Below are 7,072 nucleotides of genomic sequence, written 5' to 3'. Positions count from 1 at the left end.
TTGCCTTTGGTCTAATGGTGCTCGTATTTTCACATCATTACTTGGGCCTTTTGCAAAGATGTGATGGTCACTGGATTTAGATGCATCTTTGGGAGATTCTTTGCTTCATCACAGTCATCCATTTTATATAAGTTGATCTTGATCAATGGCCATATTTTAATCATGTGTTGGAGATTTTCTTGCAACATTTGAGCCGTCTAATTCAAATGAAGAGATCTACATCAATGTTCACCATTTTTGGGGGCAAATCTATTTTTTTTGCACAGTTAACTCTACATTTTCATGGTGGGTGAACATTGCATGTTATCCCATCCCACCTTTTTTGATAGTGATGCAATTTTTTTGTTGCAGCCTTGCCACATTGCAAGGACTACTCATTTAATGTAAAATTTCTCCTTGAGATTTGTAATGTTGATGTTGGTGTCCCTCCATGCCTATTCAAGGATTTTTGCAAGGAATGATGGTTCTTTTAGCTACTAAATGCTTTCTTTGGCCCTTCCTATCACTTCTATGGATCAAGTGGTAATGGAAATCAGATTCTTTCTAATTCTTTATTTATTGTATAATCTATAACCTCAACTCTATTATTGTTGGATTGTGAACTCAAGGTTATATCTAGGTTATGCCTGCACCCCATAAAGGAAAGTTTGTAGTTAGTTTTTGGGGTTCTTCTTTTGGGTTATTTTGTAGAAGTCTTTGTTTTGTAACTATAATTTTGTCTTCCCATGCATTAATAAAATCTTTGTTTTTATCTTTTCTCCTATTTAGCTATCTGTGCATATTCCTTGCCTATTTCTAAATGTTTCTTTTATGTTATTTAAGTTCATGTGTTGTGTCAATTTGGTTTATGAATCTTGTTTCCCTGCAATACCTCATTGGCTTTGACCTACATATGATTCCTTAAAGGATAGATTAGAGTGAGATTTATATAAGTTTGAGTGCTTATTGTTGTTATGTGCATCTACAGGTAGGGAAGAATCAAACAATCAATTTTGTGCATCACTACTTTTACTTTCAACATTTTAATTTTATTTTCCTCCTTCCCTATTCCTTCCCAGTTCTAGTTAGGTGCACCCAAATTGTGAGGAAGTCATCCTTCTCCAAAGATTCAATCTCTAATTTGAAAGTCCCACACTTTTGAGATTATTTCCATATTATATAAGGTTGCTCGGTGATAACACATCGAGCAGGGGTGCAAACTCATGTGCCAATAGTTTTTGGGACATCTAGTGGGATTACATTTAAGCTTACTAGAAGTCTACTGGTCTCAAAATAAGGACTTCAACTTCTGTGTTAAGATGATAGTGTTTGTCTTAGCATTTTATCCTTTAGAAGGCTTCTTATTGCTATTATGTGCATCTACAAGAAAGGAAGAATCAAACAATATATTTGGTGCATCATTGCTTTTACTTTCAATATTTTAATTTTATTTTCCTCCTTCCCTTTTCCTTCCTATTTATAGTTAGGTGCACCCAAATTATGAGGAAGTCATCCTTCTCCAAAGATTCAATCTCTAATTTCAACATCCCACACTTTTGAGATTATTTATATTTTATACAGGGTAACTCAGGGATAACATGTTGGGCAGGGGTGCAAACTCATGTTTCAATAGTTTTGGGCACATCCAGTGGGATTGCATTTAAGCTTACTAGAAGTATACTAGTCTCAAAATAAGGACTTCAACTTTTGTGTTGAGATGATGGTGTTTGTCTTAGCATTCTAGCCTTCAAGAGGCTCACATTTAAGCACTTGGCAACTCCATTTCTACATATTTGTTTTCAAACTAGAATTGTTGGACTTCATGTCCAAGGTTCACACAAAGACATCTTCTAGAGGTAACTTTTAGTTCACCAATCTTTTATTTTCAAATCCTAGAAGAAAAAGAAGTAGACTCTCTCTATCACTAGTTAGGAGTTTAGAAGTAACACATACACCTTCTGGATCTCTTTCTACTTCTCTAGCTACTATATCATAGCCTAGGATTCCATCCATTCATTTGAATAGACCATAAGTTCACATGGCCCTCCCTAGAAATCATGTTTTTTCAACATTTAATGGTGATAGCCCACTCATATTAGCTCAAAGACATGATATACCAACAGCTACATTTAAAAGTGTACTAGACTTCACTAGTGAAACCTCCATTTCTCCTATAGAGCACATTTAAGAAATTTCAAATGTTTATAATATTCATGGTATCACTGAGGATGATGTTACTATTAGACTTTTAGCTTCATCATTAAAAGGAGAATCTTTATAATGGTATAGGTGATTACACTCCATCTATTGCTGGGATGAGTTGGGTGAAAGGTTGTGCAAACACTTTGAAGAAAAGAGTGACAAATTCTCACTTTTGGAGCATCTAAAAGAGCACCCTGTGAGTGCATGCCTGATTTTAACTATAGATTTCAAAAAAATGGGACATAATTCCTATTGTAGTAAAGCCTCTTCCTGGTAATACTTTCTTGCATTATATCAAAGCTTTTGATAGTGAAATTGCATCTACATTATAGATAATGGGAGGATATACTCTACCTACTAGATATGACTTTTCTATAAGAGCAAAAAATAACTTGATTCAAAGTCAAAAATTGGCTCCAAGGCCTCCAATGCCTCTATTTCTAGATATGCCTACTCATCATCCTATGATGGCTCCTATTCTAGTTGCATATACAAGTCAACCTCTTGTTGCTGATCCATTAACTTTCACCTCTTCTAATGGGATAAATAAACTTGCAGCCATGATATAGGTTATGATAAAAAGTATAGATAAGATTAGAGATCATAGCTCTGATATGTATAGGAAGTTTCAATATCAAATCTTGGAGACACAAACTATTAAACAGGCTATTGGTCACAATTTTTTTTTTAATTTAGACCATTGGAAATGAGGTGACAGCTCTCAAAGGACAAAAATCTCAAATTATTAGCCCCCCTCGGCCTTATGACCAAAATTTATAGTCAAATAGGCCAACACATCAAAAGCAAGCTCCATGGATCCAAAATAAATCTTTCAATAATGTGCCTCATGTAGTTCCAAATTACTCACAGGTAATTGTTCATTTGAATAATATTGTTCAAAAACAATAAGGATACATGCATGGTTATCAATCCAATGATCAAGGTGAATTTTCTTAAGCCTTGACTATAATAGAGGAACCAACAACTTTGGGACAATAGTACGATACAAATCACTCCAATGTTGGATATCAAGCTCAAACACAGGGGGGTGCTTCTTATATTATTTTTGGTAAGGAGGATTTTAGTGGTAGAATTCAAGAAAACAATAATGTTGCAGACATGCATAGCAAGAACCTATAGGAAATATACAGGGTAGCCACTTCAGTTCAAAAATATAATAAAGAACAGAGTTGCAAGAAGGTGGAGGAGTCTAAGGCTACTCCTATATCAATGAAAAGTTGATCATTGGAATCAACCATATATGCACAACCCTACAAGGAGGAAAATCAAAGAAAGAAAATAAAACCACCTCCTTTTTATATCTCTTTAATAATAGGAGATACAATAGTTCAAAATTGCATGATAGACTCTGGTGCTAGCACCTCGATCATGCCTAAGAAAAATGTTGATTAGCTAGGCATAAAGTACGAGCCTATGACTAAAGGGATTACTCAATTAGATGGTGGTTCTTGTAGAATTAGGATATTCAAAGAGTTAAAAGTGAGCCTACATGCATGTCTTGGATATAGTTTTTTGCAAGATATATTTGTTATAGATCTCCCTAAACACTCTTCCATTTTCTTATGTATATATTTCATTGCTAAAATTAATGGTGGGTATATTGTTGCTAATTGGTCTCACATGTTATTCAAAACTAGAAATGGCACAAAGACCTCTATTACATCAGAGTCATTTAGCACTAATAATATAGAGCCCTACATGATCAGTCCTCCAAAAATGAATTGTACTCTCTTTGATGAGGAGGAAGGTTACTTGGATCTATTTAGGCACATGGATGAAGCTGAACCAAGAATCTATGTTATCCATGAGAAAGGCATTGTCATTCCAAATCTGATCCAAGGTGTGAAAGAGAAAAAAGGGTAGAAAATTTTGTTGGTGCATAAAGAGGATGAGATTGCATCTTCCCCTTTCAATGAACTCCCTACCTTTACTACTGAAAATGAGGAGGTCCTACTTGGGTCAACATTAGCTAAGATTTTTGAGTAGCAAGAACAAACATATCAAGTAGAATAAATGTGGTTCTCTCACGAAATTGATGAGAACATTTTGGTCTTCAAGGACATAAAGGATGATTTAATTCATGAAAATGAGAGATGTGATCAAAAGAGAGGGCCATCTTTTATACCAAGTTCATGTGGAATGTTTTATTGCAGCCAACCAAGTAGTGGTGGGAGGATGATGCTTGAACATGTCAATCATTCCAAGGTAAAGAAGGAAGGAAGCTATTTCAACAAGCTAGTCAATGGCTTTTTTTGATTATTTTGATTATAAATACCATACATGTTAGAGTAGGAGATTTTATGCTTTCCAAGAAGTGCACAAGCACATTTTCTCCCTTTCATAGAGCTTTTTGTAGCTCCCTAGAGTTGTTTTTTTTTTCGCTAGTTGCAAATTTTGTGCAGTGTAGATGGGATAATGCATAAATTCTTAGTAGTGACTCCACACCCAATGGATTTCTTAAGGCCATTGATCTATTCTTAGTAGGAAAGAATCCCTTTTGAGTCACCAAGAATGTTGGTTAATTTTGCCCCTAGTTCAACCCGTTATCAATAACCAATCAGAGATATCTTCAACGGGTTATTTTCTTTGTTGTAGGTTAACATGCAATTTGGTTTAGGTTAACATTTCATGTTAACTTGGTCTCTTCATGAACCAAGTTGGCTTAGTTTCTTCATTTACTAAGCTATCTTTTAGTTCCTTGATTGAGTGAACTTATTTTCCTAATTTGTCAAGTTGCAGGTTAACATGCTTAGTTGTAGGTGTTAAAATTTCATCTTAATCATTTTCACTATTTTGGAAGGCTTACCTTTTTTCTTTTGCAAAATCATGAAATCACATGCTACCTCATCCACCAAGCATTGGGAATTGTGTTGACCAACATATATTTGCCACATGGTAGATCTTTTCTTGTTGGGTTCCCTTTGATCCAACAGTGCTCATATTTTTGCATCATTTCTTGGGCCAATTGTGAAGATGCGATGGTCATTAGATTTAGATGTGTTAGTGGAAATAATTAATTATTATTACACTTTACTTAAGTTTACTTAGGAATATGCATATTCATATGAGTTGTCTTGTTGACAACATAGGAGTTAGCAACTTATTAGAGAACATGGTGTGTACAACATCTCTTTATGAGATACACCTATGTAAACTTATCCTCTCATCATTGCACAAACTCCTATGCTCAATGGAGGATAATCCACCTTTGGTAGACACATGTTGAGTTGTAATCCTTATCTCTTTTGTGACTTCTAGACATATCAGTTGCCCTTATATACAGGAACCCTCTATGATGTAATTATCTATTATCCAATATTCTCATGATTGTTATTATGATCATCCATTATCATCTTGATCATTATTGAGATTCTTATTTGATCACTATTTGTCTCTCTAATGCTATCTACTAAGCTTATGGATCTTGGTGTTGAATTATTTCCTTAGGAAAATTCTTAGATGGTATCAGAGCCACGGGAGCTTCATTGCATAGCCATTAGAGAGCTTCATTTTGCTTCATTTTGGAGGGCCATGATTCAGATTTGGATATCTATAGTTATTGGGAGCATTTTGAGCAAGATCTGACCTCACCATTGCAACTAGGTGGCTATTTCCATAAATTTTGATTATAAATTTGCCTATGTTGAGAAAAAGTCAAATCTAAGGTCTTTTTTTTTTTTGCAAATTAGGCTTGGGAGCTTGATTTGCACATGTGGAGGATTACATTTGATCTTCTTCACCTTTACTAGCTTGGTCACAACTATTTTCTTTGTAAGAGCCAACCTGTTCATGGCAAGCTTTGCGATCTTTGTAGCAGTGCTCCACCTCCTCACTGAGATGAATCTTGGCCATTGTAGAGCCCAAAGCCTGCATTAGCTACATCATCATTAGAAGTTGCTCCATCAAAAGCATTCTTAGAGCTCTTTAATTTGATCTCCCCTTGATCCATGCCATCGTCATTAGAGGTTGTTCCCTCAAAAGGCAACCGTTGGAGGAAGATACATTAGTGACATCAATTATGATTAGTCAAGGAAGAAAATCTTGCCACTATCATCCAACTCTACATCAAACTATGCTTCTCCTCTAATCACCAATGAATTCTACTCCGCATAAACCCTAACATAATCTTTTCCAAGACCAAGCATATCCACCCTCAGAAGATGAGCATCTTTGTCCTCAACAGTGTCCCATGGCTTCCTCCCATCCACGTTTCCCCAAGATGCCACTAAAAATGGATTGCTGAAGAGATCATTAGCTCCAATGCCAAGACCCCTTAGTGGATAAAAGGGAATGTTAGAATGTTAAAAAAATCTCTTCAACAAATATCCACACCCTATAGGCTTTGACCATCCTCTTGTAGGGAAGAATCATCCCCTGGCCTGTATCCTTTCATTATGGTAGTGGATAAACAATAGGGCACTTGAACTTCTCCTGCACAAGCATAACCTATAAGATGATTCCTCATGGACAGGATGATTTACCTCCCAATGCTCCTTATAACTACATTAGAAGTGTGTGTTGATTGGTAAATTTTCATTATAAATTTGTATTTTTGCCAAATATTCATTACATAATATTTGACACCTGTCTTAGGGTACTTGGTGGTCTTTCACTTTTTACCTTGATGAGACCCAAACCATCAATTTTAGGCCCTGGTTTTGGTGACATTAGCAGGTGTTTAAAAATTGGATCCCTCACCATATTGATTTTTAGTTTTGTAGTTTGACTTTGTAGGGCCATAAATCACTCATCTGGACTCCAAATTAGGTGTAAGTTTTTTTTAATTTGGGCTAGAATTTTGTGAACTTTTTAGTGGTACTATTATTTTTTGGTTTTGATGCATATATTTGTTAGAAAAATCAAATTTTTA

At 35.3% G+C, this 7,072-nt stretch overlaps 1 pseudogene; it reads right to left on the bottom strand.

Annotated features, from left to right (window-relative positions):
- Positions 1-202: 202 nt before the first annotated feature.
- LOC149570110 (heat shock 22 kDa protein, mitochondrial-like) lies at positions 203-6,676 on the bottom strand (annotated as a pseudogene).
- Positions 6,677-7,072: the final 396 nt, after the last annotated feature.

This window comes from Cupressus sempervirens, chromosome 3 (assembly GCF_028749045.1).
Source record: "Cupressus sempervirens isolate cs-2001-9-10 chromosome 3, ASM2874904v1, whole genome shotgun sequence".
NCBI lineage: Eukaryota > Viridiplantae > Streptophyta > Pinopsida > Cupressales > Cupressaceae > Cupressus > Cupressus sempervirens.
This window is presented reverse-complemented; position numbering and strand designations above follow the sequence as displayed.